The sequence below is a fragment of the Vicugna pacos genome, unplaced genomic scaffold (genome assembly GCF_048564905.1).
Source record: "Vicugna pacos unplaced genomic scaffold, VicPac4 scaffold_21, whole genome shotgun sequence".
Classification (NCBI taxonomy): domain Eukaryota; kingdom Metazoa; phylum Chordata; class Mammalia; order Artiodactyla; family Camelidae; genus Vicugna; species Vicugna pacos.
This window is the reverse complement of record NW_027328742.1, coordinates 7,393,716-7,417,496: the sequence shown is the minus strand read 5'-3', so window position 1 is coordinate 7,417,496 and position 23,781 is coordinate 7,393,716. Positions and strand designations below refer to the sequence as shown.

General features: G+C 43.5%; 1 long non-coding RNA gene across 1 annotated transcript; it reads left to right on the top strand.

Moving 5' to 3' along the window:
- The first annotated feature begins 130 nt into the window (after positions 1–130).
- LOC140694319 (uncharacterized) lies at positions 131–22,370 on the top strand. The gene is made up of 3 exons (XR_012070050.1): positions 131–262; positions 3,418–3,488; positions 22,118–22,370. It is a non-coding gene; the product is annotated as an uncharacterized lncRNA (long non-coding RNA).
- Positions 22,371–23,781: the final 1,411 nt, after the last annotated feature.

Sequence of the window (23,781 nt, the reverse complement as noted above, 5' to 3'; positions counted from 1 at the left end):
TGCTTGCTTGGGCCACGCTGCGGGTCTTCGCCTGGGGCCGGACTGCTACAGGACACTGAGTCCCCGAGGCACGATCTGGGATACATGACAGGAACATCTGTGCTCTTGGCTGAGGGCCTCCATTTCCCCCTGCAGTGTAAGAATGCCGGTGACTCAGTTAGAAGCATGCATCCAAGCCGTCCTTCCGTGTCATCACCATGTAGAAGCGGTGTCTGAATCATCTGAATTTCTGCAGAATGCTGTTTACAGTCACCTTCAACAAGTGAGTGTGTGTCCTCTTTCAAGTGAAGGAATTACTGCCGTTTTCCTGGGACTTACTCACCACTAGTCCATCTGATTTTTCTGTGCTAGGATTCAGTATGGCCTGCTAATAACTCTGCAGTCAGATCTTGAAACCCTGATGAAGAGGATTATTTATTTTCTTTCTTTAGATGATAGAATTTTATTTTCAAAATTGTGAGTTTTCTGTTCTTGGAGGAATTTTTTCGGGGGTTGGATAAACAACTTTGCTCTTACCATCTTTGTGACCTGTTGCTATATGCGTCTCACCTGTCTTCTGTCACTTGTGAGGCGGTTCCATTTGTGACCCTGTCCTGGTTGTTCATGTAATAAAACATAAAATCTGTAAAAGTACAGTCCCTTTTTCTCCGAAGACATTCCACAAATACTCCTTTAATCTGGGTGTGGTTTTAACAAGACACAATCATTAGAACATATACTTGCAGGTTGCCAGTGCAAAATCCCCAAATCAATTGTCTAGCTCAACATCTAAAATCTTTCTAATCTACGTTGGATTTGTATGGATAAGTGAAGTTGTTTGCTAAGAACTCAAGACCAGGTTTATAATACAGGCTGATTTAGCTCAGCAGGTCCTCCCAAGCTGAAGCTCTGCCAGAGGGCGGGGCCAAGGGGAGAGGGCGGGTCCTGCCCTCCCTGAGCTGACAGTTTCATGGCAAAGACCTTCACCAGGTGAAGAAATTGAAGTTTCTTCTAAGAAAATTGGGTCTGAAGAGTCCAAAAAGCGAGGGAGTGACACAATCCCATTTGTCTAAAGTAGGGAAGAGTGGCTGTGGGGCCACTTGGGAGACTCGTGGGTCCAGGTGGGCAGTGTTGGTGGCTTCCACTTGAGCGGTAGGACAGTCAGTGGGTAAAAGCGAACAGATTGAAGGCATGTTTTGATGGTTAAAAGGAAAGGATGAATGCTGTCTGTGAATGTAGGATGGAGTAAGGCCCAGGTTTCTGGGTGGATTAATGAGTTAAATAATGGTCCTGCTGTGTTCTGAGGACGGAAAGCTGCAGAGGGAGTTCTGGGGGAAAACTGATGAGTTCAGCTGTGGGTAAAGTGAAACGGTATTAGATGTGTGATCTGGGAGCTCTGGTGAGAGCCAGTAGTGAGTAGGTGGCGGGGAGAGAGACTTTCAAATCATTTTGTCTTCTGAACATACATATAAGAATGAGTAATGACATAACCCCTCTATATTCTGGATTTAAAACCCAGTAATATTTTGCTATATAGGCTGCAGGGGTTCTCAATTTTTTAATAGAAATAAAATAAATTGAAACAAAACAGTGGAGTTAATGAACATCTTAGAGTTGATGTGTGTCCTTGTATGAATTTTGATTTCTCATCTGTTTATAAACATAATCTACAAAAAGTTAACTTGCTTAGCATAACTGTTAAATAGATGGACATGACACACTCTGTTGGTGGCTCAAGGTGATTTCTTGGGCAAATTATGTAGCCTCTCTGTGCCTTAGTTGCATCTTCTGTGACTGCCCCCGGGCCCCTCATCACAGCTGATTCCCTAGAATAGATGTTGGGAGGGAGGCTGCTGAAGGGAGTAAGAGGTGGCAACTTCTAGGGACACTGAAGAGAGAGACCAAAACAGATTAAAGCCGAGAAACTGAGTGCTAATACACTCAAAGGAGAAAGAATCCCGCAGTGTTTTGAGCCACTTAGCATAAGGGAAACAAAATCACGTGGATCCAAACTCTTGAGCATATGAGTATTGTGGGTGGGAGGGTGTCATCAGAAAAGGGTTGAGAAGAGGCCTTTTGGTTTCCCTTAACGTTTCCAGTAAGGATGGGGCACAGAAGCGAAAACAACCCGCTTCACAGTAGAAGGTGCTGTTTTGTGCAAAACTGACGAAGGTTGGAGACCAGTGATCAGTTGTGCTGGCAAATGAAGAGACTTCTGGATTGGGGCACTTGCTGTGACTTCCAGGTGACCTGCTGGCTGGGGGCTGTGAGGCGGGCAGTAGGTTTGCAGTGTGACCTGGGCATAATCCCTGGCTCTGAGCCCCCTGCAAGTTTCTGCAGCGGCTGCTCTTGCCCTGCGATGGGAGGGCATAAAAGGGCATTGTAGCACACGAGGGCAGGAAGGGGCTGCTTTAAAAGCAGACATGTAGCCTCCTGCAGCTGCAGACCTGCAGGCAGATTGGTTCATTGTCGTGGAGAGGACTTTGGAGGCCTTAGCGTCGTCTTAAGACTTGTTTTCCCTTGGGGACCGGGTTTGCCTTTGCATATTAATATTGAAGGTTTGGGCTTCTGGCAAAGCTGTTTTCAGAGATGGGTATATATGTAACATATCGTATAAAATAAAATGTTTTTATTTAATATGTGGGACTTTGCAGTTGTTGGGAACAGCTCTTTTGACCTGGTCTCCACGGAGGACACTAGCGGTCGGCAGAGCGTGCGGGAGGGCAGGCAGCCTGCAGTGCTGCTGCGGGGGATTCTCCCCAGCATGGTGCTCTGCTGAGTTCATTCTTCTATGAGTTTGGTTGCCAGAGGAGCAGACAGCATAGTAATGAGTTCTGGTGGGATTGTATAATGACAGGAAGAAAGAGGGAGCCGTAGTTCTTCGGGACTACTACACTCTTTTGGTTCCTGATCCAGTGTGTCCCATTACAGAATTGATGAGTTGTGTCTATTCTGGGACTTGATTGAAATAAACGTGCAGCCTGAATATTAAGAGTTATGTTTTATTTGTCAGGAGGACTCGAGCCAGGATGACCGCCTCTCGGAACACTCTGAGGGACTGCTCCCAAGAGTAGTGGAGAAGCTAGGATTATATAGGAGCTTTACAACAAAGACCAGGTAGTTAGAACAATAAAACATTGCTTGTTATCTAAAGAAAGCCAGGTATCTCACGTTCAAGAATTTAGTGCTTTTCAATATATGGGAGGAAGCCAACATTTGGGCTCACTGAATATATTCTTTAGACAAGCACCTAGCTATCTAGGGCCAGTAATCTGTCCTTTCTTATTCTGAGTCTGCTCAGAGGGCACCGTTGTGAGTGGCTGCAGGCCTGTTTTCACTGGGGTGCGGCAGCAGTCGCTGATGACTTGTTTTCAGCATTCTTTGTTTAGTGACATGGTTGCAGTATTTTCATTCACATTGTAGTATTTTCGTTCACAGAAAATTATCATATTACCCTGATTATGGATAATCTGGAACCTTGGAAAGGAACCGAGATGGAATTACTGCAGGTAACTTCTACTTTAATAAGCCGTGTGCAAACATGAACACAGAGGGAGCATACAAAAGTATTCGGTGGTGAATGGGAAGGATTTCTGCACGTTACAGGAGAAGGCAAGGCAGAATTCCTCTTCTTTGTGGGCAGGGACGTGAGTCCAACTTTCCTTTCTGAAGTGCTTTCTGAGAACTGTTTATGGTAATTAAGGAACATAGACAAACGGTGGCACACATTGCATTTAAGAGCTGGCCGGCTTCAAACTTGGGTATTGGACAGGTGGATTTCATAGGCAAGTGGTCAGGTGGATGGGACAGAGATGGAGCCCAGGCCTGGGGCCATATTCACGTTGAAATCGCCATTACCTCACCGTAGCGCCTTGGACTAGAATGTAACCACTCTTAACCTGTTGGTGAATCTGTGAAATGGGCATGATAATATTCGTTACTTCCTGGGATTGTTGTAAGTTCTAAAGGGTATTATAGCACACATGAAACACTTAACACACTGGCACTTAGCAGTTTACACTTTGTGCGGCCACCAAGCTTGGCGTGTGTCAGAACTGTAAAGGCAGTATTTATCTGTTGAGGATGCACTGGTAGCCCCTTGGCTAGGTTGTGAATTTGGTGATTTCCTTTAATACTTGTAACTCTGTGTTCCATGGGCAGTTATTTTCATAGACAGATGAGGAATCTCAGGGTAAAAAAGACTATGTAATTTGCCCAAAGTCAGACCATAATTTTGGATGCAGGGGCCTCGGTTCAGCATGGGCTCCTGGGCCTTGTGCATTCTCCGTTCAGTACCAGAGCCAGATGTGGGCTCGGCTGTTTCCCTGCCCAAAATATCCGGCAGGCCGCAAGACACAACTGGCCCCGTGCTGCTTGAGCAAAATCTCCGGAGGAGAGGCAGTTACAAAAGGGATAAACATAAAAACAGACGACAGCAAACTGTGATCAGCTCTGAGAAGGAAAGGAACACATCTCGCCGTGCAGAGCTGGGAGCTTTCCCGTCGGGCTGCTGTGGGGGCGTTCACCTCAGCTTAACAAACTCTGCTGCTGCACCAAAGCAGGAAGGCAGGGCGCGTGTGGCCAGGTGGACAGGGCCTCGTTGATCGTACTCATTCCCCATTAAGCGACAGCTGTCTCGGGCACTTAACTAATAAACAGATGTTGGCCATAATCATCACGCATTTTGACTGGTAGCTTTATTGGCGCCAACTTTGAGAGGAGGTCATTGAAGCTGGGGAGTTTGCTGCATGCCCATGATTACCATGGAAATATTCCCACTGGTCTTTCAACCTTGACAGGTGTGGCTGTCATGTCCCGGCCCTGTGAATGGCATCGTGTAGCTTCTCCCAAGTGCCCCAAATGACTTACATTGATATGCTTAATTCGTAGGAAATGGTATGTGGTAATAAGGGAAGAAAGGCAGCAAGAAATTGTTTGGAAAACTAGAAAAAAACCTATTCTTTCCCGGCTGGGGGAGCGTACCCTGTATCACCCACCCTAATCACTGCCTGTCACCTCCTTCCTGCCGACTCCATGTTCAGAAGCCACTCTGAGCCTTGGGAGAACATTTTGCCTCATGAAACTTTTGACTAGGACCCGTGACTTCTCTGTCCCTGGTTAACTCTCTCTTCAAAGCCATGTAAATTTTTTGCAGGCTCCTCCACTCAGATGTAAGAATAGCCTCTTTAAACTTCTTGATGCAGCTCCTTAATGAAGATCTTGCGATGGAAACTTAACCAAAACTGGGATGTATGCACATAGTGACTGCAACCTCAGCACTTTGTGAGTTCAGAATCAGTGGGGTGGGTGACTCAGGAAAGGCTTTTTTAAGGTAATAAAGGGAAAGAGAAAGGACGCAGGCTATGTGAGAAAGAAACATCTCGGTCACAGCTAGCAAGACACCTGTGTTCAGGATGGGGTGTGGCGAGTGCAGAGTTCTCACAAAAAAAGAAGTGATGTGATGGGAAGGAGGACAGTTGGGTACTTTATTGGGGAGGAAAAAAGTGGGCTGAACATTTCCTGGTTGAACAAGAGGATTGTGACATGATGTGCTTGTATTTTGGAGAGAAGGGTTTTGTGGGGACAGGCCTAGGAGTACGCTGTCTGGCTGGGGAGTCAGCACAACAGAGAAACACAGAGAACCGGGCAGGCCCCAAGACCCATGCTGGGGGAGAGGCTGCCTGCAAGCTGGAGCCCTGGAGGCTGCTTCTGTCTCTTAGCTGGGGTCTCAGACCTCCCTTCACAGACCAGTCCTGTTGATACAAGAATAAAAAAAGGTTGGGCATGAGAAGGGCTGTGTCCCAGGCTTTTGTTGAGTCCCTGGGATGTGCCCCACCAGATTTTGTTCCTTGACTTCATGCAGTAAAGAATTCAAGAGCAAGCCAGTGTTGAGTAAAGGTATATTTATTCAGAGAGATAAATTGATAGGCAAGAGAAACTTCACGAGGTGTGGGGGTTTGATGCTCAGATTAGAAGTAGGTATACACTTCACAGAGTGTGGGCCTTCACCAAAGAGGGAAAGAGATTGGTGACCACGAGGTGGCGCTGTGTTGCTTGTTTTCTTGGGCTTGGTGGTTTCATATGCTAATAAGTAGAAGGACCAGCCTTAGGGCAAGGGGCTGGGATTTCCAGGGAGTTGGCCATTTCCCACCCTTTGACCTTTTGTAGCTATCATTGGGACTGCCATGTTGCCTGGGGCATGTTATTCACCACATTACTATTACAATGGGTGTTTACTGAATCTCAAGATCTGCTAGAAGTTAAATCTCTTCATCCTGAGCCTCAAGACCTATTGGGGTTTGAATCCTTCACCATTTTTCTGTTAATTGCGGTGGCCTTCCTTGAATGGCTGTGCTCTTCCCCCTTCCATCCTGTCTAACTGTGATGACACAGAGACAGCAAAGGCCAGGCCCTACCTGTGCTCCTGCATTTAAAGGCTGCAGGTTTGGGGTGGGCTTATGATGACTCTGAGTATTGAGAAGGATGTTTCAGATTTTCCCACGTGAGACATGGGGACCTGCCAGCAGCCACTGCAGATTTATCTCACGGGCATTATCCCTTGTGTTGTTATGGAAACAACAGGCCAGCCAAGAAACAAGAATCATTCAGAGGGTTGGAGTATTGAGATTTATTACGTTGGTGGGCTCAGAGGGGCTTCTTTTCCAAAGCTCTGAGCCCCTCCAAGATGTGCACATGATGTTTTATACGGTTAATTACATGTATGGGGCTATCAGCCAATAAGGCTCAAACAACAAAAAGCAAGGAATCAGTACACTGAAACTTATCAATTTGGAACAGATCCCGTTACTGACAATTGTTGACCTTGGATTTTCGGGTTAGCTTATTAGCCCAGTAAACTGACACTAAACTTCAGATTTACCAGGTATCCCAGCAAAACTTAGATCAGTAAACCGACACTTACCACACTTAGATTTGTGACTTAGCTTGTTAGACCAGCTGTGGTTTTCCTTCACAGTGTCACTTATCTTTTCTATTTTTCTTTTTTGCTTTTTTTAAGTATTTAATCCAAATTTAATATCAGGGTTTTTTGGGAAAGAAATTTCTCTTTTTCTTTTCTTTGGTGATCTTTTATGGGGGCAGGTAATTAGATGTATTTATCTGTTAGTGGAAGCCCTGGGGCTTGAACCCAGGACCCCGTGCACGCTAAGCACACGCTCTACCACCCGCCCCATCATCTTTTCTTTTTGGTTTAGCTGCCAAGAATCCTACAGCTGAATTTCTAGTCAGCCTTTAACACTTGCTCTGACTTCATGGAATCCATTTTTATGAGTTTATCTCCCCCTGGTTTCATTTAAGTATTGAATCTCCATTTTCTCTTCACTCTCAGGTTTGCCTTTTTGTTGTTAAGGTTGTTAAGCTGTTTTTAAAAGAATTGTTTAAATTCTCTTTAGCAAGAGGCTGAATGTGAATAATTATGTAAACAAACAGCACAATTAAATGCTTTTATACATTCTAAGCTGTTTAGTAGTTACTTAAAAACCGAATTGAATATTAAAGTGAAAACAATTTAGAAATATTTATTAATTTTTTAGAAAGTTATAGCTGATTTAAAATATGATATTAGTTTCAGGTGTACAATAGATGCTCCATTTATAGTTACTGTAAAACATTGTCTGTATTCCCTGTGTTGTAAGATACATCCCTCTAGCATGTTTACATTTCATGTTGCAGTTTTTATAAGAAAGTTGGGTAACGCAGAGCCTGGGACATGGCTGTGTCTGACCCAGGTTCACGCTCACCCTGCCTGTCAGAGCTCAGGCCTTCACTCCTTTCTGCAGGGGAGCGAGTGGAGGCTGCTCTCATCAGTGCTGGCACCACCCTCTGAGTGGCAGTGACAGCAGTGATTGTGTGTGGAGGTGCAAAGTGTTTTTCCAAGAGCTTTATATGCGTTTCTGAATTTAATAATAAAAGCCCTCCTGTGAGGAAGTGTTTTAAGCTTTTAATGTATAATACATCTTATTTTGATATTGATAGATTTCAAACCACCGGAAAATTTACAGGAGTAGTAAAATAAAAGCTTAGATACAGTTCACCTTAAAGGGCACTATTTGACTTTTTGTGTCTGGCTTTTTAGCATAAAGTTTCAAGGTTCATCCATATTGTAGCTTGAATTAGTACTTTATTCTTTTTGTTTGATAATGTCATTTTCCTTTTATTCGTTTTTGGTCTATTTAAAAATATTTTCATTGAAGTCTAGTCAGTTTATAATTTTGTGTCAGTTTCTTGTGTGCAACACAACACTTCAGTTAAAGAGGAACATACCTGTATTCATTTTCATACTCTTTTTAAACACAAGATACTATAAGATATTAAATATATTCTCCTGTGCTATACAGTATAAACTTGCTGTTTATTTGTTACATACTCAGTATCTGCAAATCTTGAACTCCCAATTTATTCCTTCCCACACCCTCTCCCCTCTGGTAACCATAGTTTGGTTTCTATGTCTCTGTGTCTGTTTCTGTTCTGTAGATAAGTTTATCTTTTTGTTTCTTTGTTTTTTTTTTAGATTCCACATGTGAGCAATCTCATATGGTATTTTCCTTTCTCTTTATAGCTTACTTCACTTAGAATGACATTCTCCAGGTCCATTGATGTTGCTACAAATTGCATTATTTTATTATTATTTTATGGCTGAATAGTAGTCTATTGGACAAATATGCTACAACCTTTTTAATCCAGTCATCTCTCAGTGGACATTTCGGTTGTTTCCATGTTCTGCTATTGTAAATAGTGCTGCTGTGAACATTGGGGTGTAGGTGTCTTTTTGAATTAGGGCTCCTTCTGGATATATGCCCAGGAATGGCATTGCTAGTTCATATGGGAGGTCAATTTTTTGTCTTTAGAGGAACAGCTATACACTTTTCCACAATGGCTCCACCAAACTGAATTCCCTCCACAGTGTAGGAGTGTTCCCAATTCTCCGCAGCCTCTCCAGTATTTATTGTCAGTGAACTTCTGAATGATGCCTATTCTGACTGGTGAGAGGTGATACTTGATTGCAGTTTTGATTTGCATTTCTCTGATAATGATATTGAACATTTTTTCATGTGGCTACTGGCCATTTGTACGTCTTCATTGGAGAAATGTTTCTTTAGGACTTCTGCCAATTTTTGAATTGATTGTTTGTTTTTTTTCATATTAACTGTAAAAGCTGCTTACATATTCTGGGAATTAAGCCACTAGCAGTTTCATTTATTGCAAATATTTTCTCCCATTCCATAGGTTGGTTGTCTTTTTGTTTTGCTTACTGTTTCCATAGCTGTGCAAAAGCTTGTAAGTTTAATTAGATCCCTCTTGTATATTTTTGGTTGTTTTTCTATTGCTTGAGTAGACGGCTCTAGGAAAACATTGCTGAGATGTATGTCAGATGTTTTGCCTATGGTTGCTTCTAAGAGGTTTACAGTGTCTTGTCTACATGTTTAAGTCTTTAACACATTTTTAATTCTTTATTGTGTATGCTGTGTGGCAGTAGTCCAACTTCAATGATTAAGATGCAGCTGTTCAGTTTTCCCTACACCATTTGCTGAAGAGGCTGTCTTTACTCCATTGTATGTTGTCACCTCCTTTGTCAAAGTTTCAATGACCAAAAGTTTGTGGGCCTATTCTTGGTAATTTTGTTTATCCGTTCATTGATGGATGGATATTGTTAGTAACTTTTGGCTACTCTGAATGATACTGCTATGAATATTGATGTGAAATTTTTTATGAGAATATGTTTTCATTCTTTTGGCTGTACATTTGGCCCTCCATATCTGTAGTTTCCACTACATGGATCCAGATGGCTGATTGTAAAGGGACTCGAACATCCTTGGATTATGGTATCCAGGGTGTGGGGTTCCTGAAACCAACTACCCAAGGGTATTGAGGGATGACTCTACATATAGGAGTGGAATTGCTGAGCCATATAACTCTAAGCTTTTGAGGAAATACCAGACTTCTCCAAAGAAGCTGCACCATTGTCCCTTTCCCCTGGCCACATATGAGGTTTCTCTGCCTCCTGAATGACATTTGTTATTGTCCATGTTTTGGTTATAACCATCCTAGTGGGTGTAAAATGAGATCTCATTTTGATTTTGATTTCGCTAGTGATGCTGAGCATCTTTTCATATGCTTATTGGCCATTTGTATATCTATTTAAATTCATGGTAAATTTAAAATTGTGTCTATTTCCTTGTATTGTTCAGTTGAAAGCATTCGTTATATATCCTGGATACTACTCTCTTATTAGATACATGCTTTGCAAAATTTTTCTTCTATTCTGCAAACTGTCTTTTCACTATATTTTTTTAAACATTAAAACAATTTCTTTACAGGGGAGGCAGATAGATGAAATGATTTATTTTATTTTTCTTGCTAAGCCCTCTCTGACTTGAGATAACCATTTCCCCTGTCATTTCACTTTCTTGATGATGTCCTTTGTAATAAAAAATTTTAATTTTGATGAAGTCCAGTTTATCTGCTTTTTTCTTCTATCACTTGTGCTCTTGGTATTGTATCCAGGAAACCAAAGCCTATCCTAGGCCCACAAAGATTTATACTGTGTCTTCTTTTAGAAAGTTTATAAGTTTAATTTTTACATTTCTGTCTGTGATCTATTTTGAATTAATTTTATTTGTTATATAAAATATGGGTGTTCAGATTCCAGATTGATTCTTTTGCCTGCAGATACCCAGCTGTCCCTGCACCATTTGTTGAATAGACTATTCTTTCAATGGAGTGTTTTTGGCCCCCAGGTGGAAAACTGTCTGTAAATGAAAGTTTTCCCCGTGGGTTTTTATTGTGTCTCTTAAATTTATTTATCCAAACTTATGCCAGTTTCATACTGACTTAGTGCTATAGCATTTTAGTACACTTTAAAGTGAGTCCTCCAACTTTACTCTTCTTTTTCAAGGTTGTTTTTGCTGTCCTGGGCCCCTTGCACGTCCATATGAATTTAGGGATCAGTTTTTCAATTTTTGCAATGAAGTTAGCTGGAATTTTGATAGGGATTCCACTGAATATATAGATCACTTTGAGGAGTCTTAACATTTTTAATAATATTGTCAATCATTCCATGAAAATGGAATGTCTTCCATATATGTAGATCTTTTAAAATTTATTTTGGTGATACTTCAAAAAGTTCAATGTACAAATCTTGTAAATTTTTGTTAAATGTATCTCTCACTTTATTCTTAATGCTGTTGTAAATGGAAAGGCTGAGTTTCTTATGGGTGGTACTATATATCAATCTTCTTATTTCTAGAATTCCTTCACAGCAAATACCCTAGGTATATATTTGCTACATAAATCTATCCACAACTATTCCCTGCCCCGTGTTATAAGAAACCAAGACCCAAGGTAAGCTACTTGAAAACACCTATGTGGAAGTGAAAAAGGAGACCCATGGGTGGGGCTTTGTGCAGATGATACTGAGAGCTTATTCAGAATGGCTTCTTCTTAATTTCTTTTAAACAACCCTTTCAGTGTATTTAGTCAGATACATTAAGATTATGCCCTTTTGATGTGCGGAGTAGCTAAGACTATAATTTTCAAATAAATTCTAGTGAGAGTGTTGTACTTGAAACCTAATTTGCATCAATCTTTGAAGATTTATGTTTCAGGAGATTTGACTAAAGTACACCTGTCTTTATTCTATAACGAGGACTAAATGCTCAAGCAACATGTAAGAGTTTGAGCAAACTGCCCCCGCCCCGTAGTGCTGGGTGGCTGAAGCTGTAACTGGAGTCAGCGCTTACCTCTCCCAGTACGCTAGTGCTGATCTGCTCAAAGTGGTTTGTCCAACAGTTTGTCAGTAGTCTGTTGGACAAAGTCATAAAACATTGATTGAAGGTTGCTAGAATGCAATATATTCTTACTTACACATTGAGTGCTTACTGTATGATGGAATTGTCCCTCAGCCTCACATGAATATTATTTCTCTTAAAACCTCATATATTTCCTTGTTATTCTCACTTTACAGATAAGGAGACAGAATTAGGTCTTCTCTCTTTTGGGGGGAGCTCATTATCAATGATGGGAAATTGTAAGGAAAAAGATATTGATTCATCATGAGAAAACATTTTTGTGAGAGTCAGTAATGAAGATGAAACTGAAGAATGTGATCATTGTTCGAGTGAGACAAGCCCTGGGTTGTGCGGAGTCAGCATCCCTGTCCTGGACACGGCACGTGTAGAGCTGCGTGGTGGGTGAGGCAGCGCAGCCACGCAGGGAACGCGGACGCTGGGGTCTTAGGCTGTGCTCAAGCCCGGTGGGGCTTTCTCCTAAGGGCAGTGCACCATCCTTGACAGATTTTAAGTAGGAGAGTAGGGTGCTCTCGTAGTTCACATTTGTCTTGTAGAATGCTTGGAAAAGTTAAGAAGGCTTGGCAGGAGGTGATGTGATGAGTCAGAGTAGGGTGGCTGCGAGGTGTAGCAGTGTTCAATTTTCAAGTGGTTTACAGGCCCAGGCTTGTGGCTTAGTAGCCGTGTCAGTTTGAATGACACACGCAAGGAATTGAAACAATTTATCTAATCAATTGAAGCAGTGATGTACCCAATTCCCAGGACTGTTGTGGAGATCCAGAGAGATACACTGTGCAGTGTGCAGTGTGGTCTCCAGCACAGAGTCAGTGCTGAGTGAGTGCCAGTGAGTATCTGGTAGGTCAGTTGAGGGTGGTGGTACTCTGTGACTGAGGATATCTGGTCCCTGAAGGAGGGGTCCATTCACATCTGTGAGTAATGGGCCTGAGTTGGGAGACGCAGGGAGACCTTACCCTCCGACCAGGAGCCCTGGGCAGGACGGCTATGGGAGGAGCACCGTGAAGTCAGCTCTTTGCAGGTTGAGTTGGGAGTGCCCTTGAGATATCTACGCAGAGTCACGAGCTTAAAGAGGAAGTCTGGGCCCAGGCTGTGCATTTTCCTAAAATCTCAACTCCTGAGGACGCCGAAGTATTGATCACTGAAAGTGAAGTCATACTTTAAAGGACAAATGAATAGTAGTATCATCACTGTCAACAAAGCTCACGTCTATTTATTCATCACTCACTTTGCTAATTGGGTACTTACAGAGCTCACTTCACCGTCCTCCCGTGGGCTCCGGCTCCACAGAGAAGAGCTGGTGTGTCTCCTTCTTTTCCAGAAGAAGACACATTTAGCTTGTAGCCTTCGGTACCTTGCCAGACTTAGGATATTAGTGTGTTGGTTTAATTGTATTTTCTGTTGGCCATGTCCTGACAGGAGAGAAATTTTACCTCATGGTCATGTTTCAATTAGCTGTTACTGAGAAGTGCTGATCTGATACATAGTGTATGTATTATATTAACTTTGTAGAGTAGTTGTCATTTTTCTGTCTTTGCCCTTTAATATTGTTTGCCCCTTCAGTGTTCTATCCTTTTTGGGGCCTTATATTTTTTTAATTAAATAATGTCTGTTAGCAGTTAAGAAAAAAAAGCAAAGAAAAAATGCACATGAGAGCTAAATTTAGAAAATGTCTAGTGTGTTTTCTATCTCGGCAATGGAGGGTTGTAGAACCTCTTGGAAACCTTCATTAGACAAGTTTCTTAAAATGCTGATTGAGAAATAAAACCTTCCTTCCTCATCTTTCAAGCTGCACAACTAATTGTCAAGAAAGGGGAAATCCTCAGAAGCCAAGACAAACGAGAAAACAGGGATTCTGGGAGATAAGTGAGCATTAGAATCCGTGGTGTGCTGGTTGGCTCCTGAACTGATTTTCAGTTGCCTTGACAGGAGGGCAGGAGTTTAGCCCCAGGTCTCTCACACTAGGAGTTGGATGGGTGATCATATAATGGGCCTAGCCCATCCTGAGAATCTTGGTTTACTAAAGGGTGAAAGAGGAAAAAAAAAATTCCTCAAGACAAGAAAGTAAGGAAAGTCAATTTTTTGGAAGAGGGGAAAAATAACAAATCCAAAGTAAGGATATAGTTTAAAGCTGTTCTGGCATGAGAGTGACCACAAACTCCTGGCAGAAAACCACAGCTACTCCTTGATTGATAAGTTGTGTTTTGAATGAATCAGTGAACAGCTATTCCGAAAAAGGCCTCCAGAGTCTTGTGGATCAAGATACTGGACAGCAAACACCTCTCTTCCAAGGTCTCATTCAAATAACCAGAATGGTTTTAAAGGAAAGTAGCAATAATCTGAGTTCTATTTATTGACATTACTATATGCTAAGAATTCAGAGGTGACTATGTAGTTTTCTCCTCTTTTATGGACCTTACTTTCTCTTTGGGGAGACAAAATGACATAGTTGGGTATCTTGGTGGAGGGAGGTGTTAGTCTGTTGCAATTAGCCAGGAGAGGAGATTAAGAAAACAGTGAAGGGTGGGTGAACTTTTTAGCTGAGGACAGTCTTGTTCACTTGGCTTTTAATTGCAGGCTCAATGAGCTGTCCCTGGAGGGAATAGATCTTACGGAGGATGGAGTTAGCTCAGGCCTCTTTGGAATGGACAAGTGAACCTGGAGAAAGACAGTCAAATCTGTGCAGACATTAAAGTTCACTTGAACGTGTTCCATCCCTGAGCCAAAGATAGGACAAATATGCAGTACTTCTTGAGGACAGAGGAGTGGTTTTTAAGGTTCTCCAAGAATGAATCCCAGGGAACCGAGATGGCCAGTTGTCAAACTGAGACTTTGTTATTTGGACGGTGTACCCAGCAAGGGTATTGGCCTTTTATATGTTTCCATTTGTCTTTAATACATGTCTGTTGATGAGGACGTGGGCACAAGTGTTTGACACATTGTCGAGGCGATTTTGGATACCTGCCTAGAAGCACGGGCACAGTTGCGGCTGCGTCATACATCTTGCAGCCCATCCCTTTCTCCGGCTCTGTAATCACGGCAGAGTGGTTCCTTATTGGCCTGTCCATCTCCTCTGTGACATCATAACCCATGAAAGGACCGGAGCATATTAACTTGTCTTTGTTAAAGTCAAAGGTACAGATCAAATATGGAGTCAGATTTGTTCTTTCCTATTTCAGTAGTGCCATGGAGAAGGCAGTTTGGGCAGCTTTTTGTAGTGTCCTGGAGGCTTTCTCTCTCAGCTTCTGGGTGCCTCTGTTGAAAACCCTTCATAGCTGTCTGGCCTGCTGGAAAAGCACTCTGCCTGTTTTACCCTGAAGATGTGTTCTGTTTATAAACTCATCTCTACTCCTTGGAAAACAACTCAAGAAAAACTCAGTTGGTTTTCCACCAGCCATGGGCAGGGGTGAGATAAACCGTGTTATTATTTCATAAAATAATAGTAATAATAGTAATATTAATAGTAGTAGCAGTAGTAGTAGTAGTAGTAATAATAATAATAATAATAATAATAATAATAATAATAATAATAATTATATTAAAAGAATTCTTAAAACACGACTGCACATTGGAGAGAGTCAATAAATGCTTTCTGGCTTAAATCAAAAGTGATGACTCAGTGATTCCATGGCTGCTGTATTTGCTATGCTAGTTACTCCTTTGTTCCATTACACATTTTTTTTAACTGAAAAAGAAATACAAGCAAATGGTTAAAAAAAAAAACTCAAACAGAGCACAAAAATACACAAGTGAAAGAAGTTTTCCCTCATCTTCTGTTCTTTCAGCCCTCTCTGGAGATGCCACTGTTTGCTATCCTTTGGGTGCTGTTCCAGATATGCTTTGCACATTCCCACATATGTATGTAAATTCCTTTAAAATTTTAGTTATTTTTAACTTAAACGGATTTAAATCCTCAAGTGGCTTCTGGCCGGGTAATAGAACAGAACAAATCTGACTCCATATTAGATCTGTTCCTTTGAATTTAACCCTATGCTCTGTCTCCTAGGCTTCATCTTGCTTGTAATCAATGTTGCCTGGAGCCTGAAATATACAGGAGAGCCTATTCTGAAGCCTCTGACCTTTAAGGACATTTAACACTTTTTCATTCATTTAAAGATAGCAAATTACAGAATAGAAAATAACGTTTGTTTTGTTGGAGGTTTGCAGGGATCTGACCCACGCAGATAGCTGCAAGAACAAAGGATTCTAACAAGAAGGAATTCCTACACTAAGAAGTTTGCAACAACCAAGCACATAGGAAAGGAGCCTGAATTGTGACTTGGGGAGATGGTTTTCCAGGACATTAGTTTGCCATCTAGGTCTACAGAAACTTGCTATTCCATGCCCCAACATCTGGTCTCCCAACTTATTGTCCTGCCCTACACTGAGGAGAAAGAATTTCGACTTGGTAACACTCCTATCTACCTAGAAAGCTGGGCACTGGAGCTGAGTGTTATGGAAACAGGCCAGCCAAGAAAAGCACCAATCGGGGTGTTGGTGTACTCAGAAGTATTATGCCGGTGGGCTCAGAGGGGCTCCTGCTCCGAAGTTCTGAGCACCTTCAAGACGTCCACATGAGGTTTTAGAGGCTTAATTACAAGTAAGGGGGAATTAGCCAATAAGGCTCAAAGAACAAAAAGCAAGGAATCAGTACACTGGAGCTTATCAATTTGTAGTAGATCACATTACTGACACTTGTTGAGCTTGGAATTACGAGTTAGGTTGTTAGCCCAATAAACTGACACTAAACTTCAGATATATGAGATAGCCCAGCAGAATTTAGATCATTAAACCGACACTAATCACACTTAGATTTGTGACTTAGCTTGTTAGCCCAGCTGGACTTTTCCTTCACATGAGGACAGCTCTCCCACACCCAGGGAACTACTGTGAGCCCTTGATGTTTCCACTAGTGTTGGGTATGGTTTACCCAGGAGGGATGGGGACTATGCACCAACACTCAGGCAGTCTGCTCTGTCTGGGGCTCTGATCTTGTACCATCCCGCTCCCCGCCAGCCCAACACCTGGGACAGTGGAGCTAAGGCAGTGATCCTGCCTGCCTGTTTCCCAGCGTGTAAAAGGGGATTATGTACCTTTCCCAAGGTAGTTCTGAGCGACAACACCTGCGGGTGCTTGGTTCTCAGAGCAAGAGAAAACCCAGGTCCGCGTGGGGGCAATGGGTGTGATCCCCATAGGGTTTCTGCAGAAGCATCTGATGGAGGGCTGGATCAGGGAGGTAAAACTTGAGCTGCGGGACTTGAAGGGTTACAGAATGTTACAGAGGCAGGTCTGCAGCCTAGGGGTGCCCCAGAGGTAAAGCTTTTTCTCTCCAACTCCGCTAAGACCCTCCCCTCTCCAGATCCCTCCCTACTCTCTGCTCATCGTGTCCATCTGTATCTCTCCAATTTTCCCGTCCTCTCCACCCGCTCCCATCTTCTCCCTCCCTCCCTGTCCCACCTTCTCTCACAGTACCCAGAGAGGATCGATGGCCCTCCTGCGCACGCGCAGTCAGTGCCAAGTGGTCCGCTGGTTGGAAGCTCCATATCCTAGCTGGGGATCGGGCCCAAAGGTTTCTCAACTCTGTCGCCCGTTAGGCCTTTGGTTCCTGTCTGGGGCCGGGGCCTCTGGCTGTGGAAGTGCAAGGTGGGGGGCTCCCGGGAAAGGGATCAGGCGGCTGCGGGAGGGCGGTCCGCCTGTCACAGTCCCCAAGGGCGCCAGTCAGCCCGTGTTCAGATGAATTGCTCAGGCCAGACCCCTCTACCCGCGCCACCTGCCCCGGCGCCCCGGCCACAGCTGCCAAGGGCCAGGTGTGCACCTGCCACCTCTCACCCAGCCGGGATCCCCTCAGTCCGCGGCTGGCGTCCCCTTCCCCTCTCCCGCCCGCGAGTCCTCTCCTCCCTGGCTTCCTCTCCTCGGCCGCAGGCCCGATCACGCCCCTGGGAGGGCTGTGTCCGGGCGGGCGGGGACTGTGGACCCGGACGGGGCGGGCGGCTGGGGCTGGGGCTGGGGCTGGCCTCCGAGCAGGGCTGCAGCCCGCGTCCCTCCCCTTTCCCTCCCCCCCGGGGCAGCCCTCCTCTCCCTTTCCCGCTCCCGGAGGACCAGCTCAGTGGCCTGGGCACTGCTCCCTGAGCTGAGAACCTCTGGCTGTAACGCCCTGCTTCTCCAGTTGGAGTCGGGAAAAGGGAGCCTCAGTGCTGAGCGAGCTTCTGTCTCCTCCCTCAGTTTTTCTGCTGCAGGTAAGTACTTTTAACACTTTCAGGTGTTATCATGGCTGTGCTTGTTGATGTCACGTGTTTTTATAGTGAGAGTGATTACAGTGGTGAAAGCAGGGCTTGGTTCTGTTAAAAATGAGCTTAAGGCATGAGGCTGTGACATCCTCCTTCCTTCCCTCTCCCAGGGTGAAAGGAGTGATCCTCGATTTTAAAAAGGTAGTTACAGTCCCTAACTTGCCCAGCCCAGCTAGTGTGTGTTAAGAGGAACAGCACCACCAGAGGCCTTGGAGACCCAGGGATATTGCAGTCCTAAAGAGCTCCTGGCACAGTTTGGTTTGTTTTGGTTTTTTGTTTCTCTTAAATTGTGTGATAGACTAGTGGTATAAACAGAAAAATAATTGTCAAGAAATATTTCTTCATGTAACAGTGTTATTGTGATATAGTTCACACACCATGAATTCCATCCATTTAAATGGTACAATTCAGCAGCTTTTAGCATATTCACAGTGGTGCAACCATTATTATTCCAGAACGTTTTCATCACTTCAGAAAGAGCAGTGGAAATTAATGACCTATCCACCCCTCCCCAGTGGTGGTTCTAAAGAAATTTCTTGGCTATTCCTGATCATAAATTAACTTGTTACATTCCAAGAAAAATCTGGTAGGAATTCTAATCAGAATTGCAATGAATCTGTCTATCAAAACTGGAAGAATTAATGTCTTTATGGCATAAACTTCTTCTATCCATGAATATATCTGGGACCCTATCTTTTCATCTGTCCATTGCCTGGCCCATGGGAAGTCCTCACTACTTGTTGGGCTTGTGAATGATGAGATTCTATACATCGTTAGTTGCAGCTGTAGCCTTTCACAGAAGAGAAAAGAAACCTCAGTGAAGCAAGTGACTCTCTGATGGTCAGAAAGAGTGACAGCCAGTGCTGGAGTGATCTAGTGGACTTGGTGCTTGCAACCAGAATTCTCTACCACCTACAGTTAAGGGGATTAGAGTGTTCTTTTATTTTTTCTTAATGGCGTTGTTTTTATTTTTACCTATTTTTTTAAATTATTTTTTATTTAAGTGTAGTCAATTTACAATATTAGATTCAGGTGTACAGAAGAGATTCAGTTATAAACATATGCATATGTATATATATGTTTTAGATTGTTTTTAGTATAACTCATTACAAGAAATTGAATATAGTTCCCTGTGTTATACAGCAGGTCCTTCTCATTTATTTTATATTTACTAATTTGTATCTGTTAATCCCCCCTTTCCTGCCTGCTAAACACAGTTTACTTTCTATGTTCATGAGTCCATTTCTAGGAGCACCGTTTTTCCTAGTAATATATGCTCTTTGGCTGCTTTCAGTTTCAGTAATTTCATCTTATCTGTGGGTGCTTTTATTCTGGTGGCCTTTATGTGGTTTGCACACGTGGTAATAGAGATCTGTATTTGGGAGAAATTCAGGCCTCTGTAGTCCCTGGTACAGAGTGCCCACTGAATTGATGCTTGAACTGGGAAAAAGGCACAGTAAATTTTGGAATTTCAACTATGGTTGAGAATTCCAGGGTTCTATAACCTGTTTAGACAACCTTAATATTGGCTGCACCCATACTGGGTAATTTGGTGGAAATTCATGGTATGGTGGTGTAGAGACAGGGCCTTGTATGCTTCTTCTCTTTCTGTTTTATTACACTCATTCTCCTGGGCCTCCCAGATCCTCCCCCAGAAGGGCCCAGGGCTGGCTTGGTGCTGCGCTGAGGCAATATTTGTTAATAAGGCCCTTTCCTCTTCTCATCTGAGCCTCCAGTTCTTTCTCTGCACAATGAGGGCTTAGACTTGATAAGTACTTTTCAGTTTCTTTTAAAGCCATGTTTCCTTTGAGAAACAGAAAATGCAAATCTCTCCTCTCAGCCCAACCCTTTAGATTTTGATAAGTCCTCCAAGGAGTGACATAGCTCTTTGTGGAAAATGAATGTGATTGTGATCCCAGGTGAAACAGAAAAGACTCTTCAGAGATTGATTGCAGGGAGAGGGCAGGAAAGGGGCATTATGTCTCACTTTCTAGTGTGAGCACTGGAGCAGGGGCTTGGATTTAAATATGGTGACTGACGTGGCCTCTCTCTAATCTTGTAGAATGTGATAAACTTCTCTACCTCAGTTTCTTGATGTGTCAAGTTGGGGTGATAATATTTTAAGGCTTTTCTGAAACATTATACACATAAGCCATTTGTGTCTCGGTAGAAACAAGACCTGCTAGGGATTCAGGGATTTGTTTAAAAAAAATCTTGTCCATAGCAGACTGTCTGTGTGTATTTTAAGTTCCTGGAGGGTGAGGGTGAGTCTAAAGCCCATCGTGGGACAGGTGGCCCATAGTTCTCTATGCCCCAGATTACCCCCTCTTCCCCAGTCCTCTTCCTCAGTCCAGGATGAAGTTCCCTTGTAGATTTACTCAGAGGTCTTGTGGAAATAGCTTTTCATTTTATTGTTTCACCAAGAAGTTCTGCCATCATGATCTCTTTGGTCAGGCTTTGAAGGGCTGCCATCATGATATCTGGTAAGAATTCTATGGAATTTGGAGTTTCTATTTAATGAAAAGGAAAAAAAAATTACAAATAGAAAATTAGAACAAGGGTGGTTTCAGGGGCTCTTTGAAATGGACACCATTAGCTTTGTTAGCTTCAGGTGCTGTGGCCTGTTGCCACGAGGACCCATCCTCTTGCTCTGAAGTTGGAGGTACCAGTGGGTTCAGTGGGAATGATAACTGAGTGTATCTCATGGGCTGGGCATTGACCTATTTGTACTGTGTGTTCCTAATTTGAGACAGTGAGCTCACCTAACCTCAATAACCTCTTTAAAAAAATTAGACTTTTTATTTTGAGATGTAATGTTGATTCCCATGTGGTAGTAAGAGATTATATGGAGAGGGCTTATGGATCCTTTTGTCCAGTTTTCCTTCATGGATCCATCTTGCAGTGGTGAGGTACAATTCATTACTGGCTCACTAACAATTTGAGGTTTGTGTTATTGCCCTCATTTCTATTCATGATTAAACTGGGGCTTAGAGAAGCACACAGGCCTACCCAGGTCACCCACTTTGTTAGTGCAGAGTCGGGTGAACGTGGGCTTGGGATTTCCAGGCAGTACCATTATGATGGTCTGTGGCAGGGAGCAGCATTCACTTGCTTGTTTATTCATTCATTCAACAAACATTTATTGAGTAAACTCTGTGGGTCATATGCTTTCTTTGGCTTATCTGATTATTCATCACTACTGAGAATCAGGCAAAGTTTGTATTTTTTAATCTGAGAAAATTAGCTCTGAGAGGTTATAACTCCCCCAAAGGAAGTATAGCTCATTAAGGAGGGACAGTACAATTGTACAGTCACCTCTTTTTATGCAGGTGGTACCCTAGACATTTTACATTTGCAAACATCCGTAATTCAGATATATTCTTGTAAGGCAAGGATTTTTTTTTAATTGAAGTATAGTCAAGTTTACAATGTTGTGTCAATTGCAAGGTGTTTTTTGACTTTTGAATTAAAAAATACTTTTTCAGGAGGGTAATTAGGTGTATTTATTTGTTTCATTTTTTAAAATGAGGTACTGGGTTTTGAACCCAGGACCTCGTACATGGTAAACATGTGCTGTACCACTGAACTGTATCCTCTTCCCCTAGGCAATTTTCTTATCCATTATTATGAAGCTTAGGGGTTCAAATAATTTGGATAGAAATCCAGATCTTTTAATCCTACTGTGGTCCTTTTCTTTATATTCTGTTGAAGGGGTTTGGGAAAAGAATTTTCTTTGTTCATTTTTAATTCAGCATTTTTGAGCAGTGACTTTGCATCAAGGCCTTGCTAGGTGCTTGGAAATAGAAAATAAGAAATGACCCTTCTCTGCAGAGGCAGGAAGCCTAGACCAAAAGCTGGGTAATCTGATCCGAGATACATTAGCCATGTGCAGACTCTGAGGACAAACTGTACCCCCGGATTTGCTTTGGCTTCCCTTGCCTTCTGGCTGGTACACACCAGGTCACCGCAACCCAGATGGGCCCTTAGCACACAGCAGATTATATACCTCGATCTCCTCACCCCTCTCGGCAGGGCCAGCAACATGAGCATCCCTGACTACGTGCAGTGTGCTGAGGACCACCAGACACTTCCCGTTGTGGTCCAACCAATGGAGATCATCTCAGAGGAGAATTTCTTTTGCATCTATCAGCTACTCACCTCGGTGAGCCATATCAGCCCATGCGGCTCCCAGTGGACATTCTGTATCCACTACAGGCACCACTATGTGCCCGAGAATGGGTGGAGCGTCTTCCAGACACACCGCAAAGTCGTGGGCCTTGTCACCATTACCAACTGTCTCTCTGCCAAGGCCTTGGAGAAGCTGCACGTGCAGAGGGGCTGTATGGCACCGCGCTTAATGACTCTCAGCTCTTTGTCTTTGTGCTGCATGGGGAGGTAGCCGAGCAGCCGTTCACCGACGTGTACTTCAAACTACGAGGACTGCAGGGTGGTGGAGAAGAGGATCGAGGACTTCACTGAGTCACTCTTCATCTTGCTCAAGTCCAAGTGGCTGGATGGTGGCCACAAGAATTTTGGGGCAAGATTCCCCTCCTCTGCATCCTGTTTGAGAAGGAGGACTTCATGGGACTGGACACAGACAGCAGGTAAGTTTACCTGGAGGCCAGCCCACCCTGGCTGTGTGCCGGATTTCTTCCCTACATCCAGAAAGGGATCAGCAAGGAAGAAGTCTGTCTTGTAGCCAAGGGGGGAGGGAGGTGCAGCCCCCTGGTTTACAGACATTTCAAAGTGAATCCGCCTTTGTTTCAGAGAGATCCTTTTAGGGTTAGTGTGGACACTTACTCCCGCTTTACAGCCAGGACCATGGTGGGAACCCTGGAGTTGCTGTCCAATAAATTAGCCAAAGCCACTGATGCTAGGAGCACTGGGTAGGAGGCTGGACTGAGCTGAGATATGCTGTAGGTCAAATGCACATCAGACGCTGAGGCTTGTCTAGCAAAAGTATATGAACTATCTCTTTACTTCCTACATTGATTACATGTCAAAATGATAGTATTTTACATACAGTTGATTAAGTAAGATCTGTTCTTAAAATCAGTTTCTAGTATTTGTTTTTTGTTTGTTGGTTTGTTTCTTTGTTTACTATTTTAAACGTGGCAACTGGGAAACTTTATTTACATGGCTCTCATTTCATTTCTGTTGGGCAGCCTGTCCTGGGACAGTCTCATCCCTTTGCTTTTGGATGAGATGCTAAACCCCGAGAGGCGGAACGAGGCGCTGGTTGAGCTGGGGCTGGAGCCGGTGTCTCCTGCCTCCCAGGCCCAGCACCTGTTCGGCTCAGGCCCTCTCTTCTTGCCCGACAGCCACCATGCCAAGTTAGGACATCAGAAACACCGCCAGGGACTTCCGAATGAACTCCTTATGCAGGGAAAGGCGTATCACGGTGTATGGGACAGAGCAGGGAAATGTTCATTCTCACTTTGTCCCTGTGATTAAGTCAAAGGCCCCACTTTGCCTCGGAAGTACAGACGAGCTCTTTTGGGCTGCCTACCCCCCCAACTTCTGCTCTGTTTCCTGGTGTATCTATCGTGCTGTCCCTCGGGCAGAAGAGGGTGAGATGTCTTTGCCGAGAAGTGGTCCCCCTTTGCTGGGGAGAGTGAGGGAAGCTGTGTCCCCCCGTCCTACGGCCTCTGTCCTTGAGTCTGGAGAGGGCTCATGGTGGTCCCAGAGGTGACGGT